This window comes from Labeo rohita, chromosome 22, assembly GCF_022985175.1.
Source record: "Labeo rohita strain BAU-BD-2019 chromosome 22, IGBB_LRoh.1.0, whole genome shotgun sequence".
NCBI lineage: Eukaryota > Metazoa > Chordata > Actinopteri > Cypriniformes > Cyprinidae > Labeo > Labeo rohita.
The window spans coordinates 33830265-33856726 of NC_066890.1; the positions used below are offsets into that span (position 1 = coordinate 33830265).

General features: G+C 38.0%; 1 protein-coding gene across 2 annotated transcripts in view; it reads left to right on the forward strand.

Annotated features, from left to right (window-relative positions):
* The window catches only part of elfn2a (extracellular leucine-rich repeat and fibronectin type III domain containing 2a), a 175585-nt gene that overhangs the window by 66747 nt on the left and 82376 nt on the right, over nucleotides 1-26462 (forward strand). For both annotated transcript variants that reach the window (XM_051094950.1, XM_051094949.1), the window contains exon 2: nucleotides 16872-17078. The gene's annotated coding sequence lies outside the window, so the exon portion shown is untranslated. The remainder of the gene's footprint in view (nucleotides 1-16871; nucleotides 17079-26462) is intronic.

The following is a 26462-nucleotide window of genomic DNA, read 5'->3' on the forward strand; positions in this document are numbered from 1 at the left end:
GACTGCATTTTAGTTTGATTAATGGCCGAAATGTCAAATTAGCAACGCTGAAATGTTGTATGTGCACGATCAGTTATATTTAATAAAGTAAAGATATAACAAATAAAACGCATTAAGAGTGACACAAAACCGAAAGTGACCTATACTTGTCGCAGAGTTTTTTCTTTTGTTAATCTGTCAATTATTTAAGAGAAATATGTTTTGTGTAGGCTAGCCCTATTTATTTTATTCATTTTATAATTTTTGTTTTTCTCTGTTCACCAAAGTGCAGCAGGTGGGTGATGTGTGAATCCTCATGCTCTGTTGTTTATGATGTTATTTGCACATATAAATCTAACGCCCTAAAAAAAAAAAAAAAAAAGCTTTGTTTGTCGGCCAGGAAAAAAATCTAAATGAGCAAAATGCTGTCATTATGCAATACTCCGAAATTTTCTATGCTGCACGCAATTTTCTTTTTGAATAATTTTCTGTCGTACGTTTGTTTCACAAATGAGGCCCACTGTGAATACCAGAAAAAAAACACAAATAAACAAAATAAAGACAAAAAAGGGAAGTAGGAAGTAAGGAAAGAGGAAGCAGGAAGTAGGTATGGAAGGAAGCGAAGGCAAGGAGAAAAGACAAACTAAATTAAGAAAGAGAAAGGAAGGAAGCAGGAAATAAGGAAAGAAAGGAAGCAGGAAGGAAAGAAGGAAGCGAAGGCAAGGAGAAAAGAACAAAACCAAATGGTATGGAAGAAATGGTAAACTAGCAGTGCAGTGTTCAGTTTTGGAGGAAAACAGGAAGGGAAGAAAGAAAAGAAGCAGGAAGAAAGAACAAAAACAGAATGGTATGGACAGAACGATAAATTAGCGACAGTAATGGAGAGAAACGGGAAATAATTAAGGAAGGACGGAGAAATGAAATCAAAGGAAACGGGAAAAGGAATGAACAACAAGTAAGTCAAGAGCCAGACAGAACAAGAGCCAGAACTAGATGTATATTCATATGGCTGCCTATCAAGTCTGGCCAATGTTAGCGAACAAGCCAATTAAATATTTATCTGTTTACCCTGGTCAAAACAGATGAGCTCAGAATGCTTAAACAGATTAGCTGCCAGTCTGACAGAATGAGTCAGATATGCAGAACTGCACGAGCCAACATGAGCACAATGAAGCATACACAAAAGCAAATTGTCTTTATATAGTGTCCGGGAATCTCTAACTATCAGATGAGGTTCTTTTAGGAGCTTCTGGCATATACACTTCGGATCCATTTCCTGTTGTGGCATTTCCCTTTGTTGCTAAGGGGCTGTTTTAATTCCTCTAATGACTCTGGCGTTAGATGGAATGACACACAATGTACAAAGCGGACCCACACCGTTCAGAAAGCATATTTGTTGCTGTAAATCTTGTCCATGCTGGCATGCCTATCCATGTTTGTGCTTAGGTGTGTGCGTGGACTGCTATAAGCGTGCACCAGATAAATTCCTGAAAGATTAATAAGGCCTATCACAGAGATAAACGGACAGAGAATTGACCACTAGCAGAGAGAGTGCTGAGGAGATACTTACGTGAGTGTGTGTGTGTCTGAGTATTTGGGGCTCGCTATTTCCTTTACGTCTCCATGGTGACTTGCCCTTTTCTGGTTGGTTGTCGACATGTAGTGAATCTTTGCTTTTCAACTGCTTTTGATTGTGCAAGGGGTTTGATATCCACTTGTCAGTGATACCTTTGAAATTGCATGTAGAAAAAGCATGTAATACGATGTTTAATTTTGTTTGGTTGATTGTCTCCTCATTTTGTCTTTAGTCTCTATTAGACTGTTAGATTGTTTGACCTTCAACCCTTTTCCTGCATGGAAAAATGTTAGCCGTGAACTATGAACTTTCCCACAAAGTGCTAATTCCACCCATTAAATAATATATTCACATCTAATAAAGTAGCGTGCTAATGGTGAAACCTAATTATCAGCCTTTAAAATTAGTCTAATTGTTTAATAAATGAACCAGAACAATGGCTACGCTCAGAAATGATTACTAGTCCACTACTGACTGGAGAGTATACACTCTATACTTTCTACGTAATGTGAATGCCATGTAATGTGTATATACTGCTGAAATAGTAATGTCAGCATATTAGCATGCTATTCTGACCATAGCCAAAATAATCTTTTCCTGAGGGACTTGAGGGTCAAGACCTCTTCACATTTTCCCATCTCTTTTGGATTCACCAATTATCTCTCTTAGCTTCAACTCCCTCTTCTTTCTTCCACCCTCTCCTCAACTTCAGGAAGATAGCTGTAATAAGCCTAACAATTAGCGCGCTGGGAATATATAATAGTGTTTATGAATATAACCCTGCTGACTGGCGGAGCACGTCAACAGAGAGATTAGCCTGTCAGCGATAGGTTTTTCCTTATGTAAATGTTCTTCCGTGGACTATCGAGGCCAGAACAGAATGGTCTGCTGAGCAGCTAATTTCCCACGTTAACGATCCCTTAAGTTGTTTATTGTCAACTTTGGGATATAAAACGTCATCTTATACTCCCACATTTGGTTTTTAGGACAGTTTTAGTCTTAAGGGTTTGTCCTCTAGGGCTGTGAACTAAGAAGAAGCTTCCCTTGTTAGTTGGGTGTTGGAGTTGTGCGTTGCTAACAAATGAGATTTTGTTATACGGTTTCCTACCACTGACTAACTGGCACTTTTATTGAAATGATGCATAAAATGTCTATTGTCCCATAGAGTCGTCTTAAAGCAGCAAATAGGCAAACACACTCCATGCAAGCTAAATGATCCAAAATCAACAGTTGTGTTTACAGAGCAGACCAGTTTTTCATTCTGCAAGGCCTCCAAACTCAGTAATTAGCCTCATGACCTTGATGGGAAATGTAGAATTGAGCTACACCGGTGGTCAGTTCAACAGGAATTGTTGAACAGCCACAATGTACACCTGTTGGGCCTTTAACAATTAAATTCTTGCAGAATTTAGAAGCCCTAGATGTGCCCCTAGTAGCAAATGTTATTCTGGATGTTTGACAAGTTTTGACAGTGCTAGATTAACCAGCACTAACCAGCAATAGAATGTCATGTCATTCTTCACTGATCTTTTCAGCAGGGTTGTGACTTGCCAAAAATGATCAGAGGGACTTTCTTTTCTTTGTGTTGTACCTGAGTGTGACTTTATTTTGCAGACTCTGCCGGAGAGAGCCTTAGTACTTCATGAAGCGACTTGTGCCTGAAAATCTTCTGTGTGGAGAACATCATCAAAAGGCTTGAGGATTTTTGACAGTGTACAGAGTATTGCTTCAGACTCCTTTCTGCTGTCTGTCTCCTTATTCGTAAACACACGAAGAGTCCCACAGCAGATTGGATGGTGGGTGTTGTTCTAATGTAGTAGGAAACAAACAGTCATCCTTCGTTGGGTGGGCTCAGATAGACGCAAAGACTGCTCTCTTGCTTTGCCTTGCAAACAAATAAACTGTCCACTGACAGGAAGCTGATCTGCAGGGACTCAAGAACAGAAGGCAAGGCAAGCATCATGCCTACCATTGCTCATGTAGGGTTAGGGTTTGTTCAGATCCTTACCCTAAGTATTACACTTTGGTGAGTTCTTTTCCTAGAGATCAGATAGATGATTGAATGGGTTAATAATTTCCTTGGATCAGGGGTGTCTAGTTCTGCTCCTAAAGGGCCAATGTCCTGCAAAGTTTAGCCCCAACTTACCTCCCTAAAAGTTTCGAACCTGAAGACTTGAATTAGCTTGATTGTTCAGGTAAGTTTAATTGGAGTTTGAGCAGAACTCAGGAGGACATTTTCCCTCCAGGAGCCGGATTGGACTCCCCTGCCTTAAACCAACCCTGATGGTACCAAGCCACATTTAGGGACCAGAATATCAATGAGATATGAGGGTGGACTCTTTTGACTTGGGTCAATAAACAGCCACACAGCAACTGCATATCAGTGCCCTGAAACCTGCCCTCCAGCACTGTGGCATTATGGTGATGAATTTTACACAGACAGTCCTGACTCACTGTCTTCAAAATGTATAAATCCCATTGGCTCTCTAGAGGGGCTTTCGCCCCAGCTCTAGTTACTAGAATTATTGACAGAAGTACCCGCTTTTTGGCGTATTTGCACTGCAAGAAGTAGGAACAGTTTTAGTTGTAGGAACTCTGTTTGAGGGAACTAAAGTAGCTCCTGCGTCAGACTAGGGTCTAAGAACTCAGTTCTATGAACTAACATTAGGGCTGGGCGATAATTTGATAACGATAATTATCGCAATATAATTTTCTTCGATAAAACGATATGAAGAGTTCGATTAATGTTCGATATAGTTTTTATGTGCCAAAAGCGGAATGAAACAGCGTGACTCATTTGAATCATGCCACACAGACGTTTATCTGCTTGGACCAAAGTTCAAACTGAAGAGAAGATGCATTTATTATCTCTTAAAAACCGAGCGTGACGCACCGAATGCACGTCGCACCCGCGTCGCTTCCGTTATGAGCGCAGCTGCAGCACGCCTACATTTGAAATAACAAACTTGAGTGTGATATGTGAACAGCTCAGTCACGTGAGCACTAAACTGCACTGTGAGATCCAAAGTGAAACACTTGAATTCAGCGATGAAGGGTGTTCACAGTGGACTGTGTTTACAATAATCTCACGTAATAAAAGCCGTGATGAAATTATGTGACTGAGCTGAATGCACAAGTTCTCTTCAGCACTCTTCTTCATGAGCATTTGAGTGTGTGGAATCTATGTATTGTCCCATCTCCAATACATATCATTTGTTATACCCTGTTTGAGCAAAATCAGTAAGTTTTAGTCTAGTGTGAAAAGTAAAACTTGGTAAACTTGATATAATAAAGATTTGACATTTATTGTGATAATTATCGCTATTGACTGATATGAAAAAAAAATGTGATAATTTTTTTGCCCATATCGCCCAGCCCTAACTAGCATGGTGTTTTCTAGAGAACCAATTTCCCTCAGGCTGGTTTCCAGGTTGCATTCACACCGGCAGCGTGAACTCTGAAGTGGACGATAGTGGCGTCTTTATTTACATTTAGCTGTTTTTGTGGTGTGTGTCGTGATAACGGAGATGGAATGTGAACTTACAATTTAAGTGATTAAAAAAGCACAAAAATCTGACTAAATGACAGCTTGCAGTGTTACATATCATCAAGGCTGAGAAAACAACACAATGCTACAGACAACAGGTTATCACTGTTTTCCATGTCTGTGGAGTCAATATTTTTAAAAATGCAGACTAGCCGGTGTTTCATATGCATTTGGTCAGTCGGGCGTATAATTATGTCAGTGATAATTTCTATAAAACACCAAAAATGGGAAATTTCGCCAGTAGTTCTAGAACCAATGAAAAGGTTCCTCTGGCGCGAAAGCCGATAAACACTGCCAGTTGTCATAGGAGATTTAATCGCATAAATTATGCGTTTACATTCCATCTCCGTTATCATGAAACACACAACAAAAACAACTCAGATCATGGGCATCCTCTATTCACCAGTTGTTGATGTTTGTAAATGGTGCGCATAAAGACGAGGAGGAAATTGGTTCTCTGGGAACCATTCAGTTCCTAGAACGGAGTTCCTAGAACTATGCAGTGCGAAAGCCCCTTTGTGGAGCAGATGAACTAGATGGAACTGGAAGTCTATCACACAGTATTACAGATGAGAAGGAAAGGACTTGACGTGGGACCAAGTATAGTGTTTCATACTCGGAATTTGTGCTCTGCATGTGCAAATGCAAACACACTTCTTCCCTATTTCTTTAGAAGCGTTGTACTCTTAGTACAGTTCAAGAAGTCAATCCTTATTCCTTCTCCCAACATCATTCTCAGACATGAGCTCATTTCCCGACAAGAGCCTTCAGGATTATTCCAACTGATGCATACACTTTATTTTTTTTTTTTTTTTTTTATGCATAAGGCCTGCTGAATTCAGTTTCTGGAGAACAATCCAAGTCTTATAAAAGTAGACAGAAATGGTTTTTTCAGTGGAACAGACAATTGTGAATCTTACTGTAACAGCACTGGAAATGCTCTTAGTCTTATTTTTCAATTTTATTAATAGGTTCCAGCATTGAAGTCATTTCTAAACCTTTAGAATTGTGTGGACCATTCTTCAGAGATCCAGGGTTTGGAGTTGTTGTGAGTGACGAAAGGCCGCATGTAGTATGACATTTCTGTCAAATGGAATCTAATCTTTATTCATCACCATATGAACAAGGCCAGAAGATTTTTTTTTTCCCTTCAGAAACTTTCAGTATGACATGTTGCCTTTGAAGGCCACCCACTAGCAGGGAGAGTCCTTCTGAAGCAACCTGGGGTTTATTTTGGAAACTCAAGGATGACAGTAGTGGAAGCTCAAAGATTGCCCCTCGCAAGGTCTAAATCTGTGGGGTTTCATTTGCCAATCCAGATCTCTTCCAACTTGGCTAAAAAATACAATTTCCACTATTTTGCTTTTTAAAAAGGCTTTAATTGCCTAAACCCTTTGGGCAGATCCAAACCCATACATTCTTAAATTCCTCTTGAATAAAATGAATGATGTGTGAGAAATCCTGTGGCCATGTACATGTGCATGAAATTTGCATTGAATTTTATCTGAAACATTTAAACTGATTTTTTTCCATTCGTAGCTAGAAAGCTTCATGTAAGAATAATATGCTATTCTCAATTTAATCTAAACACTTGACCCAGATAATCTACCAGCTTCTCATTTTCCAGACCATGATGCCTTTTAGGCAAATACAGGGTTTAATGTGCGCTATAAAGGTCAAGGCAAAAGATTCTTTCCGTATAGGCGGAGTGCAAGATAAACAGCAGTACGGATGCATAATGGGCCTAAGTACCCCACGATTTTGTTGTTCATAAATCTCCAGAATGCACTCTGTCTCTTTCTCTTTTTTTAGCAGTCTCATTTTATCACATGCTCGCTTATTAGCTGCAGCTCTTTAGTTGGGAACCTTATTGCTTTTGTTCTGCTTGTGGCTGATACTAATAAACCGGAGCCTAATACAGGGATATGGCATTTGGTGGGAGCTGTTAATAAAGATACGAGACAGAATGAATGCATAATCCTCACTTATCCGATGTGTTTTTTTTTTTTTTTCCCAAAAATGTTGATAATGAGAGACATAGATTGGAGGAAAAGAGATTTAGCAGGTTGTAACCCATCATCTTTAACAATTAAAGCTGAAGTGTGTAATTTTCTTTGTTAAAATACTTTCTCATATGTCAACTTAATATGAAAATACAACATTTTTGCTAAAAAAAAAAAAGTTAATTCCTTAATGTCGTTTTTTGTTCCAAAGAATAAAAGTCATACAGATTTGGAATGATGTGAGGGTGAATAAATAATGACAATTTACATTTATAGGTGAACTATTCCTTTAAGATAACAAAGTAATCTTTTGTCTGATGTATATACGGATTAAGAATTAACCCTTAATCAATGCAAAGATTACAATGTCTGAATCATTTGTGTCATTCTAAATGGGAGAACAAGCTAAGATCAATGTTGGCATGTGAAATGCTAACAAAAGCTGACAGAGTATTTGAATATTCTTTATTGGGCTGTTTGATTTAATGACCGTCAGATTACAGATCAGCTAGCGTCGTTCTAGTTCGATAAGGATTGATTACATTCTTAGCAATCATTGTGTTTGGGAGAGTTTTGCAGATGCTGGAATTACCCCTCACTATTTGTTTTCTTACGATAGCTAATGAAAGTAACCAACCAGATTAAGGTCTTAAATTCACTGAGGCGAGACCCATCTCATGGCGGAGGAACCCTATTAAATCAAGGTTATCGGAAACGAGAGCAACATCAACTCAAACAAACAGCCATGCAAATCCGTATGCAAATGTGTAATGTGACAAAATGAAAAAACAATGGATTGCACTTTGCTGTATGCAAATAAACGAGCCGCACAGCATTGTGGGTGATGAGTGATAGAGATAATGATCTGAATAGTGTGATTTCTCAGGCTGCGGAAGTGCAAATGAACTTGGTGTTTTTTTTTCAAACTTGTGATAAAACCCGTTATAGGAAATCATTTGAGAAGCAAAGCACTTGTGGAAGGAGAGAAAGAGGTCATGTCGATGAAAGTAAAGAGAGGTTGAGGGTAGAAATATGTGTGTCTGGTATTGAACAGCTTTTGCTATTCAGTTAAGACTGAAATTCAAGGATAGTAAAACCTCCTAGTGGGAGGTTTTCTCCATAAAAATTCATGAACAGACCAAATAATAGCAGTTTTCCAAAACTTAGTAGGTTGCCCATCTAGAAAGCATATTAATAGAAGGCTGTTCCAAAAGATAGGCAGTAAAATTATGCTACCCTCTAAGGTATCTTTCTTTGGCCAAATTCTGAGGCATCATATCTCCTTTACAGAAAAGGCAATTCCATAATGCCTTTAGACAAGCTCTGAGGAGATGAAAAACATCCAAGATGGTGGAAAGGATCGAGAGAAATGTAATTATAAACAGTTCAGTCCAAGTAAAGCACTATTTTAGCTGATATTAGTGTTTGTTTTGTATACGAGTTTAGTGTTGTTAGCTTAGCGACATGCTAACAACAGCTGCTTATGAAGAGTTTCAAATCAGTCACAGTATGATGTTACAGGTCTATAATATGCTGCCTTTGAAGGTTATGGAATTTTTCCCGTGTCGGGACCGATAGCATCTTGCTCAAAAATGACAAAATATAATGACAATATTTTTCCTATTTAAAACTGGACTCTTCTGTAGTTACATTGTGTACTACGACTGACGGAAAATGAAAAGTTGCAATTTTCTAGGCTGTTATGGCTAGGAACTATCCTCTCATTCCAGCGTAATAATCAAGGAACTTTACTGCCGTACGATGGGTGCAGTACACTGTAAAAAAATTTGTTGAGTCAACTTAAAATAATTTGTAACCTGGCTGCCTTAAAATTTTAAGTTCAGTCAACTCAATACAACTTAACATTTCAAGTTGACTAAATTTATTTTAGTTGACGGAACTTAAATTTTTAAGGTAGCAGGGTAACAAATTATTTTAAGCTGAGTCGACAAATTGTGTTTTTTATTTTTAACAGTTTTCAAGAGGCACACTAGCGACTGACGCTAGTGACTGCAGTCTTTAGCCTCCTTGTTAGTACGCCTTCCTCTCATGCCGGAGGCCCAGAAATTAAGGTTTCTGAGGAAAACATTCCAGGACTTTTTCCATGTATAGAACTTCAAAGGGACTGGTTGAAGATCCAGTTTGCAGTTTCAAAGGCCCCTACACGACCCTAGCTGAGGAATAAGGGTAAAGTAGCAAAACGTAATTTTCTAAGAATAAAAATTAAAAATGTATATACTTTTTACCACAAATGCTTGTCTTGCACAAGCTTGTCTTCACACATTACGTAGTCATGTTGAAAAGGTCACACATGACGTAGGCGGAAATACAGACCGTGTTTACAAAGCGAACGAGCAACGAAATGCCATCTACCAAAAAAGGTAAAACAGTGATGTCAGGAAATTTTAAAGTTGGAAGAGAAAATGAAATTGAGTTTTTAGCCCTACCCTACCTTTTTGAACCGAAGTATACATAGACTAGAACTAACCACGTGTTACCTTGTAATACGTGAAGTCGTGGACATGCATTGCAGAACTAGTGATAACTATTTTTGGTAAAAAGTATAAAATGTTATTTTTTTAAGAAAATTATCATTTCACTAGATAAGACCCTTTGAAACTGCAGTTTAGACCTTTAACCCACTGATCTCAATTGAAGTCCACTATATAGAGAAAAATCCTGGAATGTTTTCCTGAAAAACCTTAATTTCTTTTCGACTGAAGAAAGAAATCTTGGATGACATTACCAGGATTACCAAATTACCAGGAAATCCTTGAAGGATTAACGGTACAAGGTTGTGGTTGTGTGTGCATTTTACTTTATCATCCATGTGTGGTCCTTAAACATAAATGTCTGAAGCAGCTGCCACGGCACTTTATCAGCTGATAATTGACAGCTTCTTGGCATGCAATTATAGCTGAGTAGCGGCTCGCTGCTCTCTTTGAGCTTGTACTGATTCTTTGTTCGTGCCCTTCCAGCCACTAAAAAACCGCACAGTCATCAGGGTCTCCAAAGCTGCTCCAAAGCTTGTGTTTAATCCCCGCTCTGCCCTATGAACCCAACATGCAGTGTTTATCATGGAAGTTTTACTTGATTTATCCTGGAGACCTCTTTCTACACTTGTAGCTCCTTGGATAGAATTCCTAAAAAGTTTGCTGTCACATAAGACTGATTTTCCCCTTAGTTTTGCCAGAGTAGAATCACAGCATCTTAAGGTACTTCACTGAGCAGATGCCTGCAATCTCCACCAATTTATCAGTCAAGTCATCATTTCATCCCAGTAGCTCACTGAATGTTCCACATTAATGCACCACCAGCAGCAGATAAACTGTTTGTGGGATATGCCCGTTTTGTTTTTTCAGACAAAGGCACTCTTTTAACAAAAGACCAATCTTTGTATGTTTTATTCAGGTTCTCGGTGCCAGTCTGTTTTACCTGAATGACTATGTATGTTTGTCTTTTTGTCTCTGGCTCAGTAAACACTCCTTCACACTTCTGCGTTCAAGGTTTGGGTGCGAACTAAAGACAGCAGGCGAGCGTCGTACTCACGGATTTACATTATGACTGACATATGGCACCTCAAAAGTGAGAATGGTATTTTAGCTTTGCCAAATGTATGATGTATAAATCGCTGTAAGAGGTTGTGGGGGTGCAAATCCTGTCAGAGCGGAAAATTCAGTAAATCTTCTGATTCCAGATACCGTAGAGGTCCGTTGCTTGAAAAGCTGCTTTTAAATCCTAGAAAAACTAGATGTTTATTTCGGTTGAACATCTGAATATCATTTTACACTACAGTGAGAAAGTCCACATGTTGGGCTTTTATTGATTTTTTTTTCCACACCAGTTCATAGTCAGTGCTTCCTATGAACATACAATATCCCATCGTAGCTGATCTGAAATTAATTTAAGACCTAGAGTTGACAGTTTTGGTGCAAATGCCATATTACTCTCCAACCAGATATCCCAGCATTCCAGAAAATGATACGGCCCACGCTTACACCTGCTAACCCTCGTGAAATCTCCTCACGGCGGATGTCGAGGGGGAAAGTCTGGATTTGAATGGGCATGACGATTTTGACAATGCATGTCTCTTGGGTGAAGAACTGATAGTAAGTCTACAAGAACAAAAATACCTTGACACCTTGACATCCGTAGCTGCTGCAGGCTACATGATACCCGGCACGTAAACATCTCAAAGTCATCACTATGAAGGTCATATGACAGTTGTTTTGTATTATGATGAATGTACTGAAAACTTGAAAGCATCTTCAAAGACCTTCCACGTCAAGTTGAAGCATCTCTTCAATCGAATCTCCTTGAATCAATCGTCCTAAGAAGTGAAAAGTCAAAAAATTAGAGCTTTAATCTGGGACACACAAATCATTTTTAGGTAAACAAAGCTTTAAATCATACCTATCTGCTTGTAATTCATCTGCAAGGTGAAACAGCAGGACGTGACCCATGTTCAAAGACACTATTTGCCCCTGAAGTGACGGTATAGCGCTCCTCCTCATGTCCTTTGATGAAACATCAATGGGGGGTGATTTATTTTCTAAAGATGATGTTCAATCACAGCATGTTTGTTTAGAGTTATACTGTCTACTTCCCTGTGGCTACAGCCCGTTGAACACTTCATTGTGAGTCATCGTCGACTGCACCGCCTGCACTTATTACTGTGATACTGTAATTAGGCACATATACAATCTCATTGGCATTGAGAAAATGCACTTATGTTGCTAACGTCAAGCTTTGATGGGTAGTGGGCGTTTTTGACGCACTAGCTGTCGGTAAAGTAGTGCTTGGTCTTCCGTAAGTTTGTGCGAAGGGGTCGGACGTGGAGGCAGGTGTGTAGGAGACATGAAAGACATGGTAAAGCTTAGATGGGAAGGTTGTTCACCTTCAAGCATGGATGCAGGTATGATCTGAAAATATAACACTTATGAACTTTGCTAAGCATAAATAAAAACTTTTCAAAAGTAGCCTTTAGCTATACTAGGACTACAGCATTCGTTCAATCCATGGCCGATGCTACTAGGTCTGTCTATCTATCTATCTATCTATCTATCTATCTATCTATCTATCTATCTATCGTTCTATCTATATCTATTGTTCTATTGTTCTATCGTTCTATCTATCGTTCTATCATTGTACCTATTGTTCTATCGTTATATCTATCATTCTATTGTTCATTCCTTCTTTCCTTAGTTCTGTCTGTATTCTATCATTCTGTCATTCTATCTATCTATCTATCTATCTATCCATCTTTCTATCTATCGTTCTATCGTTATAACTATTGTTCTATCGTTATATCTATCATTCTATTGTTCATTCCTTCTTTCCTTAGTTCTATCTGTAGTTCTATCATTCTGTCATTCTATCTATTGTTCATTCCTTCTGTTTGTCTATCTGTCTATCTATCGTTCTATCGTTCTATTGTTCTATCTTTCGTTCTATCTATCGTTGTACCTATTGTTCTATTGTTATATCTATCATTCTATTGTTCATTCCTTCTTTCCTTAGTTCTATCTGTAGTTCTGTCATTCTGTCATTCTATCTGTTGTTCATTCCTTCTGTTTATCTATCTATCTATCTATCTATCTATCTATCTATCTATCTATCTATCTATCGTTCTATCTATATCTATTGTTCTATTGTTCTATCGTTCTATCTATCGTTCTATCATTGTACCTATTGTTCTATCGTTATATCTATCATTCTATTGTTCATTCCTTCTTTCCTTAGTTCTGTCTGTGTTCTATCATTCTGTCATTCTATCTATCTATCTATCTATCCATCTTTCTATCTATCATTCTATCGTTATAACTATTGTTCTATCGTTATATCTATCATTCTATTGTTCATTCCTTCTTTCCTTAGTTCTATCTGTAGTTCTGTCATTCTGTCATTCTATCTATTGTTCATTCCTTCTGTTTATCTATCTATCTATCTATCTATCTATCTATCTATCTATCTATCTATCTATCTATCGTTCTATAGTTCTATAGTTCTATAGTTCTATCTATCGTTCTATTGTTCTATCATTGCATCTATCATTCTGTCATTCTATTATCCTATCGTTCAATCGTTCTGTTATATTTATCATTTTATTCTGTCATTCCATCATTCCTTTCTATCTATCGTTCTATCTATTGTTTTATCATTCTATCTATTGTTCTATCATTGTATCTATCATTCTGTCATTCTATCATCCTATCATTCAATCGTTCTGTCATTCTATCTATTGTTTCATTCTGTTCCGTCTATTATTCTGTCGTTCTATCTATCGTTCTACTGTCATCCTATTGTTCAGTCGTTTTATCCTGTTATTCTATCGTTCCATCTTTCATTCTTTCTCTTTTGTTCTATCTATCGTTCTATCATTCTGTCATTCTATTCATTTTATGTATTGTTATATCTATCATTCTATTGTTCATTCCTTCTTTTCTTAGTTCTGTCATTCTGTCATTCTATCTATTGTTCATTCCATCTATCTATCTATCTATCTATCTATCTATCTATCTATCTATCTATCTATCTTTGTCTAACATTATCATCTATCTATCTATCTATCTATCTATCTATCTATCTATCTATCTATCTATCTACCTATCCTTTTTGGGGTGTTCAAGGCTTAAATGCATAATATTCCCAAATATGAAAATTCTGCAAGTTATAGTAGCTTTCTCCCTAGTTATGTAATATCTCTGTAGCCTTGGATGCTCATAGCGTCCGCATGAGGAAAGAAAATACAGCTAATTATCTTGATGAAACCTCAATAATGTTTCTATCATCAAACTAAGTGGGAAATTGTCCTCATGAGATCCAAATATTGAAATTTATCACTTTGCTGCAAGCTATTTGCAAAATAATTAAACATGTTAAAATACAGGTATTTAACTGCACAGCAGTTGGTGTAAAAGTATATCTGTGACAACTGATACTGTGAAAAGAGAAAAGATGGAGAGGTTGTTGTGACAGAAGCAGTCATAGCAAAAGGAGAGAGCTTGTCCTCTGAGATTTTAACTTGATGTTTGGGTCTTTCCTCAAGGGCTTCTGAGACAGACAGAGGAACTGGACTGGGAAATTAAGAATAAACAGACAAGTGCGACAAGTGGGAGTGCAGAAAGAGAGTGAGAGATCGACAATAACAGAGGGTAAATAGCATGTATGGGTGATTGCCACTGACAGCACTGTAGAGGTAAATATGTAGCCTTCTGTTAGTCAACACACTCACAAAGCTGAGCACAGTTTGAGATATTAAGTTGTCACTGAAGCTCTACAGAAGACATATTTGCGATTACAGAGATCTTATTCTCAGCCGAAACACATGAGAAGCATTAGACTCCATTTGTTCCGCATTTAATATCATTGCAGTCTAGGAGCAACAGTTGAGATGGTAGAGAGATCTTGCTATGTGTATCTACTGTTGAGTTGTTTACAGGTCTTTTATCCTTGTGATAATCGTTCCTGAGATGTCTGTCTTAGTAGCATGCTTGGGTCTTCTTTTCTAAACATTATCTATTCATCCAGGCCCACTGTCCCTGCTTTCTTTTTTTGGTCTTGTTTGTCGTTCAGTTACTCACTTCCTGTCTGTCGTAGACTTATGTTTCCTTCTAAATCCCATCCGTTGCTCTCTCTCCATGTGGTCACGGCTCTCTGCTCTGCATTGATTGCTGCCACACTGGATCGAAACATCATTTTCATCTTTGCTCAGCTCGCTCACATTCAGTTCCATCCTGCCCTGCTTGTTTTCATCTGCTGTTGAATAATCACAACTGACCCCTATCTATCTATCTATCTATCTATCTATCTATCTATCGTTCTATCTATCGTTCTGTCATTCTGTCATTCTCTTTCATTTTATCTGTATATCGTTCTCTCTATCATTCTATTGTTCTATCTATATATCTAACATTCTATCGTTCTTGCATTCTCTCTTTGTCTATCATCATCTGTCTGTCTGTCTGTCTGTCTTTCTATTGTCTGTCTATCATTCTATTTATCTATTGTCCTCTTGTTCTATCTATCTATCTATCGCTCTATCTATATATCTATCTATCGTTCTATAGTTCTATCTATCGTTCTATAGTTCTGTCACTTTCTTTTAATCTACATCGTTCTCTCTATCATTCTGTTGTTCTATCTATATATCTAACATTCTATCGTTCTCACATTCTCTCTGTCCATCACTCTATTCATCTATTATCCTCTTGTTCTGTCTGTCTATCTATCTATCTATCTATCTGTCTGTCTGTCTGTCTGTCTTTCTGTTGTCTGTTTCTTTGTATTGTCTGTCTCTGTCTTTCTGTTGTCTGTCTATCATTCTATTTATCTATTGTCCTCTTGTTCTATCTATCTATCTGTCTGTCTATCTGTCTTTATATTGTCTGTCTCTTTATATTGTCTGTCTATCATTCTATTTATCTATTGTCCTCTTGTTATATCTATGTCTATCTATCTGTCTTTCTATTGTCTGTCTCTGTCTTTCTGTTGTCTATCATTCTGTTTATTTATTGTCCTCTTGTTCTATCTATTGTTCTATCTATATATCTATCGTTCTATAGTTCTATCGTTCTATCATTCTGTCATTCTCTTTCATTTTATCTATATATCGTTCTCTCTATCATTCTGTTGTTCTGTCTATATATCTAACACTTTATCGTTCTCACATTCTCTCTCTATCATTCTATTTATCTATTGTATTCTTGTTCTATCATCTATCTATCTATCTATCTATCTATCTATCTATCTATCTATCTATCGTCTGTCTCTGTGTAAATCAATTTTGAACTCTGATGAATCTGATGAAGAGATGTCAAAAAGGAAAAGAAAATTAGTTGTGGTCACTTCAGAATGACACTTGTGCTGAAAAGAGAAATAAACGCAGCTCATCCACACCCTGATCTTTATTATACAGCACTTCTTTGCTTCTTATTTTACATCTTTCGTTGTCTTATCTGACTTTCTGATTTCCTTTCATATCTGTCTGCCTTATTCAAATTACATCACACTTCGTCTTCAATTTCTGTTTCCTGTCTTTTTCTCACTTTCCCTGTAATAATAGTTTCCTCTTCATCTCTTTTTCTTTCTGCCTGACACACTCGTTGATGAAAGAGGATGTGATGCGAAGTACAAATGTGTGGAGTTGTGTAGAGTTGTTTTTTCTCACCAATTTCACACTAACCAGAAAATGGTCTCACTAAACCTATAATTACATATTAAGATTAAATATTTACATATTCAAATACGTTTTTTTTTTTTTTTTACACAATAAATATTGAAATTGTTAGTCAGTAGAAGTAAAACCGTCCAGTCCTTTTTGTTCCTCTCAGTGGGATTGTACCCATTAGAGGCAGGCGGTATAGCAAACAGTGTAAATGCACTTCCATTTGTTGATATGAACAGGCTGGTTTCGCCTTAGAAAATTTAATCTGGCTCTTTGCATTTGTATATGTTACAGCTACTCATCAAGTATTCATTCAGATGAAAGCATCTCTCGTTCTCATCTGCCGTCTAAATTTCAAATCTTTTTATGTTTACTGCCAGACATGATTGTGTGTGCTTTTGTACTCTGGAAAAATCACAGCTTATATGCTAAGGATAAAAAAAAAAATAAAAAACTGTTTTGATGGTCTTTTGCTGGTGACAAATCTTCAAGTCGTAGAATGAAGTGTGTCTGTGTGTGCATGATAACAAACTGTGATTGCAGTCTGTTTGTTGAAATGTAATCAAATTCTTATTTTCGTTTTTCTCTATTTTTCTCCAGTGGACTTTCACAGAAGATTGGGTGTTTTGAATGCAGGGTCTTCCCTGGTTGGTTGTGAAGATCTAAGTAAACAAAACAGTTATGACTGACCTTTGGATCTGAAAAGTGGCAGCAGAGTCCTTCTGAAACAAGAAGCCTCCAGAACCATCCAAAATACAGAGCGGAGTTCAAATTACACCTTGAATGGTGAATTACTAGAGTGAAAAGGTAAGAACTTTTGTATATTGTATAAATATCTGTATATTGTTCTGAATGTAATACATAGCTACATAGCTTTGTTTGCTTGTATAATTAGACTTGTATTTGAATGATTTGTCCATTATTAATGATATTGTACATCATTGTAAACCATAGCCAGTGTATGAGTGCTCAGAACCAAAGTGCTGTTGTGGATATTCAACTACTTTTAAAGTCGAATATGAACAGCTTAGTCCTAGTTTTCATCTTCTATCTAGCATTTACATAAAATTCTGTCAGGCAAATAATCTAATACTATATAACTGTACTTCAAGAAAATATTAAATGTATGAAAATAAAAATGTATGAGATAAATTTCACCAATCTAATGAGTAGGACTGGGAATTGTAAGGAATTCGACAGTAGTTCTGATTAATTGACTTAAGTACATATGCACTGTTTTGATCAATAATTTCTAAATATTAATTAGAAGGTAATTTTATTTTGGGTACATTAGTAGAGTGTTCCATCTCCATCATGTTCAAAAGCCTTAAAAAAAACACCCAAATGTTATAAAATTATTAATTTTTGATTCCCAGTCCTACTGATAAATGCAAACAGCTGCACCAGCATAAAATATTTTTAGCCAGAACATAACCGTCCCAGCCAAAGATGCAATTCGCTTGGATAGGAGTATCTTGTATTGCCTTATATCTCTCTCTATAAGCCAGACAGTCAGGTGATAACTTTTTGTCTGATGCTCGACACAAACAGATACACACTTACTCAGAAATCGCCAGACGGTCCCTGCTGTTCTCCTGCTGTGATTTCTGTTCCGACTCTGAGGTCCAACTGAGAAAGTCTGCCATCCAATGGAGGACATTTACTGTACTTGAGTCTGTGTGTTGGTATTTAGTGTGTTCGGCACACTTTAGCACACTGTAGTGAAGTAGCATTACAGTGAACCTTTAATAAAGAGAAAAATGCGTTTTTATGTCTTTTTATAACGTCCAATAAAAACCGTCGTGTTTCTTGTTTCAGTGACAGCCTGCGAAATGGCAATAGAAGCTTTAGTTAAACCAAGAGCAAAAAAAACTAATATACCTCATATATCCACATTGTAAGTAATGGAGGGATTAACCTACGCTGTCATGGCTGCAATAATGGCTTGTATCTGCATAAGGCGGAGGTAAACATTTCACATGAGCGAGAACCCAAAATTTGTTCATTTTTTGCTGTGTTATAGTGCTTTTTCACATTTGTCTTGATTCACTGTGATTCCAGAAGGCAGGTTTTATTTGCTTGCTTGTCTTTAGCTCTTGCAGCTTCAAGGGGGTTTCTTTTGTTTGACAGAGTTTGTAGATTCTCCCAACAGGTTCTGAAGCAAAGGGCCAGTCGTTGCAGGGTAGGCATCAGTCAGTCCACGTTTCAGTCCACGATTGTGTATGCTGAAAATATATTCATTTAGTCCCTAAGGAATGAGCCAAAAGAGAATGGGTGAAAAGAAAAGCATTCTGATCAGATTTCTTTATCCCTATTGAAAGTACACTTACAACAGGGGCCGTAGAATAACAAGTGGGCTGAAAACAGAGTAGTTGTTGGTTGCTTCGACTACCATTGTGTCCAGATTGTGCTGAGAATACAATGGCGATAGATTGTTGAACAACGCTTGGACAAAGAACTTTAAATTAGCAGGACTTTGTTCTGAACTGTTGGAACAAAATCTTGTTCACGTTTAGTTTATTCCAGTCAGAAACTGCCAAAGGAGATGGCCTGACTGACATGTAAAGCTACCAAGCTCAATGTGATTTGCTTTCATGTGATCTGATGGTATTAATCTGGTGAGCTTTGGCAAATCCAGTAATTAGTTTCTTCTTCAAAAGGACCTGTTAACCCACCTTGGTACCTTGTAAACAAGACTTGGTTTCAAAGCTGTCTGATAGAAAAACCTGTATGCTTTTAATTGCCAAAATTGCAGAAATCCAGCCGATTAGATTAGATGTTCTCAGATCGAGAAAGTCCTAGTCTCAGCCTCAGACTTCACACCTACAGACCGCTGGCTGAATGTATGATGCACATGGCACATAAAAGAGCAAACACTTTAGGAGTTTCAAAGTCGTCATCTGATTCGTTGAATTATATAGGGAGATGCGTGTGAAACAAACAAAGATGCCGTGATGCCAAACCCTCACAAAAGAAGAAAGCCATCATGTTTACAACTGTGATGATGAGCGCTTATAGATAAACCAAACACTTGATTTCCAAAATGATGTGAAATATTTAAAGTTTACAGCACAAAAAGTTATGTTAAAAAGTTATAAAGTATGTTTAAGAGTTTGTTATTGTGGGGACATTTCGCGGCACAAAACGAAACGTGACTGGTTGCTTTACTTGTCAGTCAAATGGCCTCTTGGGCGGATCTTGGCCATTCAAAACGGGCAAGGTTCCCAGACCTTCTGCCGTCAGTCTGAAGGTCTGGCTATCTGGGCCGATTTAAAAATTTTTGGAATCGATTCCTGGTTCTGGAATCAATTCGTCACTGTTGTTTTTGATTCTTTTTTCGATTCTTGATTTTTAGATTGGAGGAACCTAAATTCGCAATGACTGCAGGATTCAAAAGTCGGACTGACTGACTTTAAATTGTAATTTTGCTTGCATTGCTCATGAAATTAGTCATAGCCCACAGCTCAGCAGTGAACACACGTTCATTGCATGAATAAAACAAGACATGAAGTGTCTTAAATATATGTGCACTGTTGAATGATGTTTACTTTAACAGTATGCTTTGCACAACATTAGCAAACTATACACTGAAACAAAATAACCAAAACATTAACAACACTGATGTAAGAGCTTGTGGTTTATGTGTCAATCAGATGTGCTCTTGGCCCCTGATCTATAGTCTCTGTGTTTTCTTTCAGAATTATTATTGGCTGACAGAAAGGTTAAAAAAAAATAGCATTTAATTTGAGATGGAACTAAGATCAAGACCCTCGATCACATCATGATCTATTCTGTCATGCAGTGCTCAAAATTCTGGACAATATGAGCCAGTTCCACCGTAAAATTTTGAACTGGTTCATTAAAACGATGAATTCGAATGAACCTTTTTCTGAAAACGAATCAGACTTCTAATCACTATTAGCGAGCAAAAAGCAAATGGGTGCTTCTCAAAAGGAAAGCTGCATCCTCAAACACAGAGCTCAGTACTTGTTTTCATTCAGTTTATTTTCACGAATCGACGTTCAACGACGTTTGATGACTTGGTAGCCATAGGTAAGCTTTGTTGAACTGAAAACGATGAGATCCCATGATTGGATCGATTCCAAACTTTGGAATCGACTCTTGATTCCCAAGGCCTTGGAATCAAGTAAATGATTTTTTTTGGAATCGATTCCCAGCACTACTGGTTCTGCAAGACTAAGAAAGTCCAGTCCTGTCCAGTTTTGTTGCAGTATGCATATTCTGTGAGCCTTCCCTTTGAAACCGAGACTAGCCGTTAGGTTACACCATCCCCGCTGCATGGTGGACAGTGTTAAGAATTCCTATCTCCCAGTGAGGATCTCAAAGGACCAAAGATTTAGGGTCGTACACTCAGCTGTGATGACCTGCTGACAGAGACTCTTAGAGATTTTATCCATTAGCCCTTTTAGAAAGCACTGTAACTGAGTGTATGAGTGTCTTCTCTTCACTGTGTATCGTCTCCATCTCCTACCGTACGCCAGTGCTCCTGTCAAATCTACTTGTCGGCACCCCAGATTGCCTTGGCGACATGTTGCCTCTTGTGCAATGAGGTGCTACCGAGTGCGTGTCGCTGCGTGAGAGAGACTGCTTGGCAAGTCGAGCGTATGTGTGTGGCTCTGATGGGAACAGCCGATACATGCTAGTTTCATTTTTCGGCAGCTTCGCCATAGATAAGAGGCTTTCGGACAAACTGTTTGGGACTTTGTGTGTGCGCTGGGTTATCTGAGATAAATTCAGACTTGTGTTGTATTGTGTTAGCGGCCAATTCCTTTCCTTTCTTGACTTCTGTCCTGACTCCTTAGGCTCATGGGGGCATTTGTTACCTGGACTTCTTACCGAGGGCTTCTTCGCCTTGGAGCGATAAAGACTTGCCCAGTTCTTCGAGTCCTTTGAGACTTGTTAATGAGAGCAGCGGGTTACTTCTTGTTTTGCTGTTTGTTCATTTGTTTGTTGTGTGAAAAACCGAGCCAAGCCCGGTGGAGTGGAACCCTGCCAGTCCCGGTGGAATGTTTCCATTGACTGCTCAATCATTGGCTAAGACACCTGTCTAGGGACCAATGAGAGGGAGTTACCGGGCAGAGCTCCACCCAGGGCCCTCAGGATTCCATGCTAAGCTATTCCATCTCTCTCTAGCCAATGGTTAGCCAGCACTAGTTGCCAGGTGCTGGTTCCCCTCTCCAGCAACTCAGTCAGGCATGTAGGCAACCCTGTTGTATGCCAACCGCTCTCTTCAATAAATGTCCATCTAACATTTGCCCCCTTTAACCTCGACTCTTCAGCCAAATACCTGCACTTCCTCTTTAGTGGGGTCTTCACCTTGTTGTACAGCACCAGAGCTGCTCAACGTTGGGGTGTGAAGGAAAAGGCTGGTGCCAGATCAGTGTAAACTGGCATCCTCTATTGGTTTCAAGGGATGGGGAAATCTTCTCTGGCTTCTCCACCCCAGTGGCTCATCTGCATTAGCGTCGTGCTAATCTTATTAGCTTCTTGTTATTGAATCCTGCAGGATTTTTGCCTGCTGCGACGTGAGGCCGCATATTATACAGTCCTCCCTCCGCTGAGCCGCGGGATATAGAGGGGGGAGAGAAGAGCTGAGGAGACAGGAAGCAGAAAGGATGGAAAATTTGACCAGCCTTCCACTTAAGTACACGCTCAACGTGATATATCCTTACCTGTCATGTGCTTGGGCAGATCGCTCACTGTGTGAACGTTTGTGTGTTTCCTGGATCAGTGTTGCATGTCTTCTAGTTTTTTCCCTGCTTCAATTGAAGGCTTTTCCTAAATCGTTGCTTTCTCAGGGGAAATGCATCAATCTCTTTCCCCCTCTCTCGTTTACAGAGAGTAGGCCAGTGCTTCATAACCTTTTTCCTCATACATTTAATAGCCTCCACATTTTGAAAAAAGCATTTCTTATTCACAGCTAGCATAGATATGATGTGCTTTTGAAAATGTAGTAAATGCATTTGAATTACATGTAATTACCTTGCATCCCTGTCTCTGTATTTCTTTGTCAAGGAGTGTTTTATCGGAAATGAGTTTAAATGATTGCTATATATATTACGTTTGAATCTTTCACGTCTATTACAACCATTTCAGTGAATGCCGAGAACTTATTTTTGATACAAGCTGTTTTATAATTAATGGCTGTTCACAGAGGATGTCTTTATACATATACGCAGATAATTAAATAATAGCATGGACATGTCTTGCCCTGTCTGAGGCTACAAAATCTTGTAAACCAGCAATGCAGAACGCAGTTAAAAATCAATTCAGTTCACTCAGTGGCAGCTGTGGGGAGGAATACATCTCAGACATCTGTGGCTTACACGTGACTGTCGTCCTGCTGTTCTCAGTAATTCTTTTTGGTTGGAGCGAATCAACTCAAAGTGATTAATGACCAGACGAGTCTGAGCTGAAGATGCCACTCGACCTCTTGAATTCTGCTTGACTTTGTAAACAGTCGCTGTAAATTACAGCTGTGCTTTTGATGACCACAAGCAGAGACCACATTACCTAGTGCTCTGATCCCAGCACTGTCAGTTTTATTTAGGAGGAATTGTAGAATTGAAGATTGATGTGGGGTCAGTTGCTGTTCTACCCCACAGTGAAGATCATTAGTAATTGCATAAACTGGTCCCAGAACAGCTTGTTGTAGTGCACAAATTCAGTTTTACACAAAACATTTATGTGTAGGCTACAGGGAAAGTTTTTATATGTTTAATAATTACATTTGGGTTTTGTATGTTGTCATGAATATACGGCACAAGTCAAATGGAACTTTTATGACTTATGGTTCTTTTTTTTCATTTTGGATCTATCTATCTAGCTATCATTCTGTGGTTCTATCTTACGTTCTATCTATCTATCGTTCTATCTATCTATTGATATGTCTGTCTATCGTTCTGTCGTTCTATCTATCTGTTGTTCTATCATTGTTTCTATCTATCTGTCGTTCTATCTATCTATCTGTCGTTCTGTCATTATTTCCATCTATCTATCTGTCGTTCTATCATTGTTTCTATCTATCTATCTATCTATCTATCTATCTATCTATCTATCTGTCGTTCTGTTATCTATCTATCTATCTATCTATCTATCTATCTATCTATCTATCTGTCGTTCTGTTATTGTTTCTATCTATCTATCTATCTGTCGTTCTATCATTGTTTCTATCTATCTATCTATGTCGTTCTATCATTGTTTCTATCTATCTATCTATCTATCTGTCTATCTGTCGTTCTGTTATTGTTTCTATCTATCTATCTATCTATCTATCTATCGTTCTATCGTTCTATCTGTCGTTCTATCTATCGTTCTGTCATTCTACCTATCGTTCTATCTATCATTCTCACGTTCTATCGTTCATTCGCTCATTGTCTATCTATCATTCTATCTATAGTTCTATCATTCTGTTGTTCATTCTCACATTCTGTCTATCTATCGTTCTATCATTCTATCGTTCTACCTATCGTTCTATCTATCGTTCTCACGTTCTATTGTTCATTCGCTCATTGTCTATCTATCGTTCTATCGTTCTATCTATCGTTCGATTTCTATCATTCTGTTGTTCGTTCTCACATTCTATCTATCTATCTATCTATCTATCTATCTATCTATCTATCTATCTATCTATCGTTCTACCCATCGTTCCATCTATCGTTCTCACATTCTATCGTTCATTCTCTCATTGTCTATCTATCGTTCTATCTATCATTCTGTTGTTCATTCTCACATTCTGTCTATCTATCTATCTATCTATCTATCTATCTATCTATCTATATCTCTATCTTTCTACCTATCTATCTTTCTACCTATCGTTCCATCTGTCGTTCTCACATTCTATCGTTTATTCTCTCATTGTCTATCGTTCTATCTATCATTCTGTTGTTCATTCTCACATTCTTTCTATCTATCTATCTATCTATCTATCTATCTATCTATCTATCTATCTATCTATCTATCTATCTATCGTTCTGTCGTTCTATCATTCTGTCATTCGCTCTTTCATTTATCTATCATTATGTCGTTGTCGTTCTATTGTTCTATCCTTCAGTCTATCTATCTATCTATCTATCTATGTTTTCATTATGGACAACAGCACTAATTTGTAATAACATAATGAGAAAATAGTGGTGAACAAACCCTTTACCATCTTTTACACAAGTGGGGCATAAAAATCATCAGCGGCCAATCATTGGATTTTAGGGTGAGAGGTAGGAGAGGTATTTTGTTTCAGGAACAATAACAGACGTAATTCTTGGAACATGTGTAAATCTCATTGTGCTGAAGGAATCACGTCATTCTGGACTTTATTAGTATCACTCTATAATTGGCTTTCTCTCGCTTCTGCTAGTCACGACTGGCACACTCGCAAGTGTGACTAGCACCCCCTACAAAGTCCTGGTCATATTTTTCTCAGTATGTGTTTGTTTCCGTTTTTGTCTGTGACTAAGAAAAACTGTGAAAATATTACAGAAAAAAGGCGATAGTCTCAAAAAACAGGCACAATAAAAAGGCCAGAACAGGGGGAGATAATGATTACAATGGCGGCACATCAATACCATAATGAGACAGACGGCGCTGCACGTTTCTGACGGGCTGCATGAAATAATGCAGCTGTGGAGCGGCACGTTTTTTTCTGCGGCGGGGGGTTAAGGGGGCTATTTTCAGGCCGGTTTGTTCAGTCGGTGGGTGGGCCTGGTTTTGACAACACTGATTTTGTTCTCATCAGCTGTCTGGTCACACTGCTGGAATTACAGAAGGGTGCAACAAAGAAAGAGAAGGCATGAGAGAGAAATATTACAGAAGTGAATGGGAGCGAACGGTGGGGGAGTAAAAGAATGAGTCAGGTGGATGAAAGGTAGTTGAATGGGAGAGGAAATGAGAGGAGGAAAAGAATGATAAAGAGCGAGAGGGCAGGTGATTAAAATGAAAGGATGGAAGTGAGGAGAATGGAACATGGACTGGGGCTATAAAAGCAGGTGAGTTTGGAGGAAATGGCCAAAGAAAGAGAGAGAGAGGCTGTTTCTCAATTTCTCAAAAACACAAAGAATGAACTGACGTTCAGGCTACCTTGAAAGAACAAACTTGGAAGGACACACAATGCATCTTTGTAAGAATTGAGATGCACTGTAATCTTGTTACTCAATGGAACGTCACATTATAAGGAGCAAGACAACACCACACTGCACAATAAATAACACTTAACATCACATAACATCTCTTAAGCAAGAAAACAAAGTTTAAATCTTCCATACGTCAACCACCCACAGCATCTTCCCACAGGGATTTCTAATGGTTCAATCATCTGAAGTCTGCAATCGATGCATCCTTGATATAAAGAACATATCTGGGTATGCTCATGCGTCCTCTGTACCTGCGTTCTTGAGTATTGGAATTGAACTTTTAAGGTCATTGCACACTGAGTCCGGAATTTTCGCACTTTAAAAAATAAATACGACCTCTTGTTGTGTCAATCACGTTTATACACTGCCACTGAAGCTTTCGTTGAGGTGACCTTAACAGTTGATGATGACGTAGAACGAGAATACAAGGACGCAAGATCGCTTAGGAACAAATTAAAAAGCGGCTTAAGGGAGAATATACTGAGGTGTAGGTTTTGCCAACTTTAAAACATCTATTGTTCTATCAATCATTCGTTTGTTCGTTCTATTGTTTGTTCATTATATCTATCATTCTATCGTTCTGTTGTTCTGTTCTATCTAGCTGTTGTTCTGTTGTACATTATATCTATCTGTCCATTGTTCTATCGTTCTAGCTATCGTTCTATCTTTATATTGTTCTATCATTCTAGCGTTCATTCTGTCATTCTATCTATCGTTCAATTCTTCTATCTCTTGTTCTATCTATCATCTATCGTTCTATCTATCTATCTATCTATCTATCTATCTACAGATATATATAGATTATATTGTTCTATCATTCTATCGTTCAATTTTTCTGTCTCTTGTTCTGTCTGTTTATCTATCTATCTATCTATCTATCTATCTATCTGTCTGTCTGTCTGTCTGTCTATCTATCGATCATTCTGTTTCTATCATTTTATCGTTATTGTTCTAACTATCCTTCTATTTATCATTCTATCGTTCCAACTATCATCCTATCATTCTATCGTTCTATCTATCGTTCTATAGTTCTGTTGTTCATTTG